Source organism: Papilio polytes, unplaced genomic scaffold (assembly GCF_000836215.1).
Source record: "Papilio polytes unplaced genomic scaffold, Ppol_1.0 DF821289.1, whole genome shotgun sequence".
Taxonomy (NCBI): Eukaryota; Metazoa; Arthropoda; class Insecta; order Lepidoptera; family Papilionidae; genus Papilio; species Papilio polytes.
The window spans coordinates 3,798,825-3,808,642 of record NW_013527915.1 but is presented as its reverse complement, the minus strand read 5'-3'; the positions used below and the strand labels follow the sequence as shown (position 1 = coordinate 3,808,642).

Here is a 9,818-nt window from a genome sequence, read left to right as displayed (position 1 = left end):
TACGCTATTTACGCATTACGCGTAAGGTTTCGCGTGATTAAACAAAATTATAAAGGCATATTTTATGGAAAATTTTCACCTCTTTCATAAGTCAACAATGTAACTACAATTTTGAAAAAATACTAGCTTTCGCCCGCGACTTCGTCCGCGTGGAATTAAAAAAAAATTAAGTGCCTATGTGTTCCAGACTATTCTCTACATTTATACCAAATTTCATCGAAATTCGTTCAGCCGTTAAGGCTACAAACTCTAACAAACATCTATCCATGTAAACTTTCGCATGTATAATATTGGTATGATTTGAATAAACAATAACATAGAAGATAATAAAACACAGAGCTCATTTTACTCCAAAGTAAATCCTGGGCATTGCGATATTTCGAAGCCTATATTATTTAGAGTTATTTACGAGAAAAACGTTGTCTTAAATCATAGGCGGAACCTTCTGCCTTTTAGTCTCTTCATTTTAAAAAAAATAATTCGCTCGTTGCTAGCTAATATTTGAAAGAAAACAGATTGGTTATTGATGTTTTTCAGTATCAAGTGCTGCAACAATTTCAATTCATTATTAAATAGTTTGTTTTTACTGTAAATATAGATAAAAGTTGTTTACTGCTTCCAGTAATAACATCTTCAGTTTCTGAAGAACCGATATCAATATGAAATTACAGCTTTCTTCTTATCTCAAGCGATGTTGACATAATTGTTTTGATTTTCAAATGTTTTGTTTTGTTCCTCGTTAATTGAAATAGTTCTATTTCCACACTTCCGGCTACTTCAGTTAATCTATTCAGGTAATTATTGTGAGTGTTTACTTTTAGAATTGTAAGTATGTATGTCAAGCTTGTTTTGAAAACTGTATCCACTTTTAACAAGATTGCGGACGATTAACGCAGTTTGTTAATGCGGAAAAGAAATTTATTAAAACTAAAAAAAAATTGAAAAATCCTCATTACGAGCTGTGATCGAATTTCGCCCAATGGGTTCGCCCATTTAGTAGCCCAACTAGTTTCGCCTAAACGATAAAGTGTTAATTTAATGTTTGGAATTTGAGGCCTAAACAAACAGATAGTATAAAAATTTGTAATTTTGAGGGCATGTCCCACCTTTGGCTGATAAAGGCTCAGATAGCTTAAAAGTATCTATCACTGTCAGATAGAGTAACAAAATCCGATATTTCCATCACATATTTTATATCTGACAATTTGCAAGAATTTGGTAGTACTGACTTAAATTATTTAATGACGCGCCATTTTCTTTACTTCTATTCTTAAACAAAAACATTTATTTAATTCTATGTGACTGAATAGCCACTCGTTATTGTGACTAGTGCCAAAACGCTTGTACATGTTCTCATCTCTGTTACTTTCATAGAGTATGTAGGGAGGTCACGTTTTTGTCGTTCAAGGTCATAGGTTTGCTATCAAACAAAACAAGTGACAATATAGTGAAAGTCAAAGGAAACACTTGTTCAAATACATTGCTCTCACAAAGAATAATAAATGGTAACTCTTTATTTGTTTAAATTAAAACCACATGTTATATTTGAACTTTAATAATTAAAAAAGAAATGACATTGACCTCAATGAACTCAATGCATTATTATGCGTAACGTGTTCAAAATATTTAATTGTTTAAATGTTGATTAATTAAATGAAAAACAAAGGTGTGAACGAACCTAACACAAGAAACAATAGACAACTATTTAAACATTGTCTATTCATATTTAATGGAATGTGATAATTGACTTCAGTAAACAGCTCAAATTGTTAATAACACATTCATATGTTTTGAAAAAAATCTGGAATGTGTCATATTTCAGATTGAAATGTAACATTAAGGGCCTGTCCCACAGGCTGATATATGGAAAGATAGCTTAAAAACGACCTCACTGTCAGATAAGGTAACAAAATACGATATTTCCATCACATATTTTACACGTTGGATTGCTAGCAGACGATATCTAATTTGGTGGGACAGGCCCTAAGAACTAAATAATAGATGCTTATAATACTTGAAATAAAATTGCAAACATTTTATAATTGTTAGATCTACATAACGAAGTGAATATGTGCCTAAAAACCATCTGTAGTGAAATAAATAACATTTAACTTGAAATTAAAGTGTAGAATGAATATGATGTTTGTAAAACGGATATAAATAATTGCATGTTGAAGTACACCATTCCTTTGCCTGTGAGAAGGAGCGGTTGCTGGGATTTAGCTATCATGAAAATCAATAGTTTCGTGACGACTGGATCCGCCCATTCCTCCCAGGGTACGCTGTAGATATCCGAACTTAAGTCTTCACCGGACTGCAACATACAAATATTATTTTGCTTATTTGTTCTATTGTAGGTATTTCTACACAAGATACGGTTTATCCGCTTGATATAAAACAGTAGGCATTGTCTAAAAAGATTATACTTTATCTGAAATGTCTTAAAAACATAACCTTGAAGGGAAAAAAGTGTTAAGTAATATTGATGTAAGCAAGAACGTCTCTTGCAGGATGAGCGCGATTGATTGTTGAAATACCACAATGCGAAAATTTAGAGGGATTGATGGATGGAAGTTTGTTAGAGTTTACAGCCTATACGGCTGAAAGAATGTCGGATATTTAGCATAGATGTAGAACACGATCTAAAAGAACACGTTTGCTTGTAATTGTCTGTTTTATTTCGCGCGGACGGAGTCGCGGGCGAAAGCTAGTATAGAATGTTTTCATAACGAAGATAAGCATCAGATTCTAAAGTAGACGTTAAGACTATACAATAAATATAAACTAATTACTCAATATTACTAAATCTAACAGTTCTATGTTGGCCTCCAGAAAGTTAAAGCGATAAGATTTTTAAAAAATAGTTTATCTTTAATCCATACCTTTACCTACATCTATTTAGTTACAATTGTATTTGAATTAACTTGCCGAGTTGTAACTTGTCGGGCGACGGTCGTCCAGTATGTGCAATAAATTCGCTTCTATACCGAACCAGTTTACGAAAAAGAAAAAGGAATTACTTATTTTTAATTTTGAACCACGTTTCACATCACTAGATTTGGATCTATCAACGATAGTTGACGTATATTTGAAACAAATTTTGTGTTGAATACGAGGTCTACTATTCCTAGAGGAATTTTACTGTGAAAATTAAAATGAAGTATTATTAGGGTGGAATTGTAACTCATTTAAAATTACGGTGTAAAGCAAAAATGAAAGGTCTAAAATAAGATCGTACCTTGGATAAATTACTTGCAAAATAGCAGGGCGTAAACATGTGAATAACACCGCTTATAACGAAAAGCGTGTATTTCGGATCAATGACTTCACTAATATTATTCTGGTACAAGTTCAAAGATATAATAATGAAGGTAACTAGAAATACGACTAGAAGCCAGCCGCCGTACAGGTTTTCCAAATGATTGTAAAACCGGAGCGCTTCTTGGTGATCTCTTATCACTTCTTTCACTTTATCTATGAGCTCTGACCTATTTTTGGAGTCTTTAAATGCCCTGTACAATTTATGAGTCATCAATTTAAGTTTAAGCTGCAAATGAGTTGCTGCGATACAAAATGATCCGTCAAAACCTGTGAAGTTAGGAGCGAGAACGACGCATTGCATTAGAATGTATGCGAATAATAGTTCGAAATACGGCGTTTCGTACTGTTTGTCTTCTATATATTTTAATTCCATTTCATGCACCATGTACCGTTTTCCCATATCACTCTTTAGGTTCTCGTATACCATGCAGGCGCCGGCAAACATCGGGAACTGAGAACTCAACATTACGGGAATAACCACCCAGCAGGTCTGACCGATTTTTCCCAGTTTAATATGATTCTCGTATATTTTTTGATAGTCTTCTTCCATATCGTTACCTCTGATTAGATCTTCAGTTATTTTCTCCAACAATTCCCCGAAACTTTCGGTTTTATTATTAACATAGAAGTATTTAAAGAAAAAAAGACTGATCAATACTCCGACAGTGATATTCCTTGCGAGATTGAACATGTCTGATACTATGATACACTTGTATATGTATAGTAAAAACCAAATAATCATAATACTGTTAAATCCGACGATAAAAACAAAAATAAACGTTCGGATTCGAAGGTTTGTTCTATTCGGATAGATTAGGGCTACAGCCAGCGCGAAAGCGCAGATGGGAAATGTTTCGTTAAACGATTTAAAGTTAAGTCCATTTTCTTTATTGTTGCTTAAAGTTTTCCTTTCTTCTTTCATTTTTTCCGTAAATACGTCAACTCTAGTAAGAAAGGTGGAATGAAAGTGCGATATGTTGCGAGAATGTTAATACCAGTGCTTTTCTATAATTTTCAACTCAATTATATTACAATGATCCGGTAATTTCCCTGCTGTTGTGACCTAACATTTTATATAATGGCTGAAAACTATAATCAATATGTCTTCAATAATGTTAAAAAAGAATATGGAAATGCATTTGTTACTCTCAATATCTTTTTTTGTATTCCTAGCTACAAGTAGCTACGCAAGCTTTGACGGGTCCAAATCCAAATTAACATAAAAGAGTCTATCGTATTGTGACACTGAACTTTTTTAATAACTAGGATTTTTTGCAAATGCCATCTTACTTCTTACTAACATTATAAATAGAAATGTTTAGATGGGGGATGTTTGTTAGAGTTTGTATCCTAAACTGCTGAATAGAACTCGATGAAATTTGGCATAGATGTAGAGGATATTCTGGAAGAACACATAGGCTACATATTTTTGTTGTTAATATTTCCACGTGGATGGAGGCGCAGGTAGAAGCTAATTATTAAATATAGAGACGCTAGCGGATGTTGTTATTTTAGTAAAACCTGAAGGTAAGCCTCATGCTGGTTTCTAGGATACGCTTTAAAATAAGATAAAGTTGACATAGTTTAATTGCTAACCAAAAATGTTATCATTGTATGTGGGTTAAAGAGCTTTACCAAAAGAGAAAGTATTTTTATAAAGGAAACTATTTTGTTTTTAAGACAGTTACGAAATAGTTTCTGCAATAGCTGTTTACCCAAATTTGAAGATGATTTTAAAATTTTCGTTAAGTTATATTGGTGTTACAATTTTTAACACATTGCGTAATTATCATTACAAATTTTGTAGACGTAATGCAAAAGTGTGCTACATTTTTTACGCGATTAAAAAATAAGTTTTATATTTTTTGTGCCAAGACTTTTTTATAGACGTAAACTACATTTACAAAATATCATTTTACTTTGATGGTACACCACTCGAAGATTGTAACACATCTATACTATTATAATAAAACGTAAACACACACTTCTTTGTTGCCAAAGATGTCAGCAATTACAGCATATTTTTGAATAATTCTTTTTTTAATAAAAAGCCCTACACTTGCGTCACGCTTTAGACTATAGGTATATTTCAACGTCATTAAACTAAGGGGTAAATATTTTGGATAAAAACCCTAATGTGGAAAAGAGACCATAAGTTCCTGCCAATCAAGAAAGCAAGGTTGTCATCATGTCAAGTCATTTTGACATTTGTAATTGATAATTTGACAAATGTAAACAATAAAATAAATTTTTATAATTTCATGCGGATGAAGTCGCACGGGAACAGCTATTAGATAATATATACATGTTTTAATACAACTTACACAAAGTGACTTTGTAAAACCCTAGAAGAGGGTCAAGTGCGATCGTGTAAAATAAAGATAAGTAATTTAATAAAACACATTGACCTTTTTTAAATTAACAAAGATTATAATATTCTCACAGCCTTTCGTGTTATCAAAGCGTATGTCAAGTTTTTATTTCACAAACGTGAAAGAAGAGACCATGGTTTGAACAAAATGGTTTACCGGCTTTCTATTGTTATTTTGTTAAATATTCCGAACAATAGTATAGGTGGCGATGTTTGTCCACGATAAAGTCGCTTCCATTATAAAAAAAATGTAATAAGCAATATTGCGGTTTCATTTACATAGTAATTACATTTACGAGCTACGTTATCTTTGCTTCAATTAGATTTAACAAAGCGAGTCGCAGGACTTGATTCTTTTTGTGCGTCGTATTTTTGACGTGTTGTGGGAACGTGTCATAAAGTTAATCAGATGTAAAATTAAGTTTATTATAAAACCCATGTACAGTTAACTTGTATTTTAAAGTGACGAGTGAACTACTGTTGTTTTAGAGACTACCAGTTTTCGCCTGCGACTCCATCCGCGTGAAATGAAAAAAAAAGTGAGTATATGGCCTATGTGTTCTTCAACTTTTTCCAAGAGAACTGAAAGATGACAGAATGTTTCTGGATGAGTGTTATAGTAGTGAAAGCCCACGGCACGTGTCTTGTCTTGACACTCATGCTTTATACATTAACTAATTTAACGTTTGTATTCCATTGTATTTTTGTTATTATTCCAAACAATAAAAATGCAATAAAAAACGGCGTTTTAACACCTTTCACCTATTACTAATAATCTAAAATTAAATCAATTTAACAATAGTTACAATAGATTAGTAATTTCGTGTTCCGCCTACAGATCCGGACCTCAGAATTGGATTTATTGAAATATCTTTTGGTTGAGTCTACTGAGATTCAGCGACAGTGAACTATACAAAATAAAATGTAGATGAAAAAAATTAAAGAGGTCATAACCTTTACTACAAGATCGTTTCTTAATCTTTTAGTAGCATTTTTACACTTTAGATGGATTATATTGAAAGAAGATGGAAGGGGAAGCGAATTTGACAGAGGAGGTGAAAAATACGCTGTTGTGATCCTTTATGGCAACGCATCTGTAGCAATCGCTTTGCCATTTTAGTGAATTTGGGTGGCGGCTTGTTCGTTTCCTGCCTTAGTATATATTAAATATATGTATAAAATTGTTGTTACTAGGAAGTGAAAAAAAAACAAATTTTATATGACCTTACACCCGGATGTGAACACAGCTTTTTTATTTACTTTACACAGTTTTTCAGTGCTACGTAATCAATGTGACTTTGAAACATAATAACAAGGTGAACGTACTCAATCTCTTTATTATTGAGAGTATTTAAATAGAACTTTGTAATTCAGTAGAACTATGATATTGTGATACAAGCCCTGTTTCATGAATAATTTAGTTATAAATAGTATGCTTATTTTTCTTAATGTTAAGTCCATTCAAATTACTGTTAACTTTTACTTTAGAACGTTGAAGAAAACGGTGAACTCGAAAAACTGTTACCATTATTACAAAATACTCACCAAGGTTGACTAAAAAATTAAAAGGAAAATCAAAGAAAGTGTAGATTAGAAGATTGTCGCTTTTTCATTTTTCTCAGAAAGTTCGTTGATGCCATAAGTACTTTTATGCCAATGACATTGAACAATAACTTACTACGTTATATATTATAAAAATGTCATAATATCCAACAATTAGAGCATGCTAAAAACTAAACTGTCGCACAACTGTTTAGTCTCGCTATGATTCCGATGAGTTTATATGTGTGCACACACTATTTAGTTGTGCAACTAAACAGTTGAATTTGCTGCGAAACAATCGACATTCGCACAACAGTAGCGATAGTTTAGTCAAAGTGTGCGCACGGTCCTACTTTGAAAAAAATGTATGTCGTTGAAGTTGTCATGACGATTTTGAAATTGACCTAAACAAGGTTGATATTAGTGGAAATTTTTCGATTAGAATGTACCTCGAGGCTAAAGGAAAATCGTTCAGGGTTACGTTTACTTAATAACGTGTGGGCGTTAGTTTCCGATTGTTGAACTATACGATTAATGGTAATTAATGTCATGTTTGTTAGTAGAACGACAAGCTTATCTGACCCGGTGCATGCCCATCATCATCATCATCACCAGCTCACTATACGTCCCCACCGAGGGGCTCGGAGCCTACCCTAAAGTTAGGGTGACTAGGCCATAGTCAACCACGCTGGCCAAGTGCGGATTGGTTGACTTCACACATATCTTTGAATCTCTTCGCTGATATGTGCAGGTTGCATCACGATGTTTTCCTTCACCGTAAGAACGGGTAAATTATGTACATATGAAAATTCGAAAAATCGAAAATCACATTGGTACATGGCGGGATTCGAACCCAAGACCTGTAGATTACAAGTCAAGTGTTTAAACCACTGAGCCACCGACGCTCTACAACTGAAACTAATTCGTCAGGAAATATCTTACTATATCTAAGTAGTTTTTTTTTAATTTCTGCCTGATCTAATGGCGATAACAACAGCTTCTACTAGCCTGCTAGCCTGGACAGTCGATGTTAGTAGTGACCAGTGCCGAAGCGGTAGGTCCACTGTCCACCGCGGTACCGCCTCGAGTAGCTATTACATTTTCAAGGTAAATATCTCAGTATTTGATCTCACGCTGTAGATAGGATCTGATAATCGTTTCCATTGTCGCGTATGTGATTAATCATTTTTTTTTAATTATTTTATAATCATTTTTCATAACATGTTTTACAAACGTATACAATCTATAGGTTTTTTATGAAGAATTTTTTTGTGGTAAAAAATGTGTGAGTAGTTTTTGTAGCTCTATAATGACATTACCTCATAATTATTTTATGGCTGTACTTTAGTTTTACAAAACAAAACCTTATGATTGTGTGGCATTGCGCTTCTGTTAAATTATTGTTGACGAAATTCTTATTATTTTCGAAGCTTATAGCTTAGGAAGAAATAAGGATTTAATGTCACTATGCACACGTTTATTATACGATCCTAAAAGCAGGAAAATCTACCAAAAATAAACTGAAAGTGAAACAATAAAATGTCGTACCGTATGAACATGGATACTTCTCACTATCGCCGCAGAGCGTAATGTCGTGCTCTTAATTTGGGTAAGGTTACCGGCTCAATCGTACAACAATTTGCCGGAGCCGGTGGCGCGTTGCGTGACGTGAAACAATGGGCCCGGACAAAGGCCACGCCGTTAGCGTTCGCTACTCGACGCTTTTACAATTAAAACCAAGTCAATGAAATTACTTTGGTTATTTTAGTAAGTAAGAAGTTTTTTTTTAATTTGTCTTCCGCATAATGATTACTCTCTACATCTATACTATATTTCATCGAGATCCGTTTGTATTTATAATATTAGTAAGACATATGAGGCTACATAAACATACTTGTCTGTAAGATAAAAAAATAATAGAAGTATGTCCTAAATGTGAAACTTGAAATTTGGTAAAATAAACAATGCTAGGGTCGATTTTTTGGAACAAAAATTTCATTTTTCGTTAACAAAGAATGCATTGGCCAAGTAACTAGTTCATTTCCAAGAAGGCCTTCAAGGTAATAAAATTTTGAGAAAAGAATTCGCCGTTCAAAAATTATGACACCAAAAAAAACACGTTACAATTAAATAAACTAATCTTAACTTGCAACTTATCTTCCAAATGACAAGAGTTATCATAACTTTCTTTTTCATTTCTTTTGTTTCCGACAGCAGCTGTCAGAAGTAACTGTGTTTCACACGAGGGCATAACCGTAGAGCAGCACACTTTCTTTCAAAACTGTACGTACTGTAATTACGGTTCTGTCTTATGTTTATTCAAACAATAGCAGTATTGCAATGCCCTATTGCTGATACACCGTTCTGTCCTAGTGTGAAACTAATAATGGGTTTCAGAAGAATGACGTAATGTATTCATAGTACAATGCATCTATAACAAGTTTGTGATGTAACTCGTGCAACTAGCAAATCTATCTTGGAATCAATCACTTTTTGTCGTTTTGTATCAAGTTTATTGTACAATAAATAATGAAATGACACTCATCTAGGTAACCAAGCTACATTATCATACTTCATGCTAATG

At 33.2% G+C, this 9,818-nt stretch overlaps 1 pseudogene; it reads right to left on the bottom strand.

Moving 5' to 3' along the window:
- Positions 1–4,243, bottom strand: part of LOC106109120 — a 5,992-nt pseudogene extending 1,749 nt beyond the window's left edge.
- Between the last annotated feature and the right edge of the window lie 5,575 nt (positions 4,244–9,818).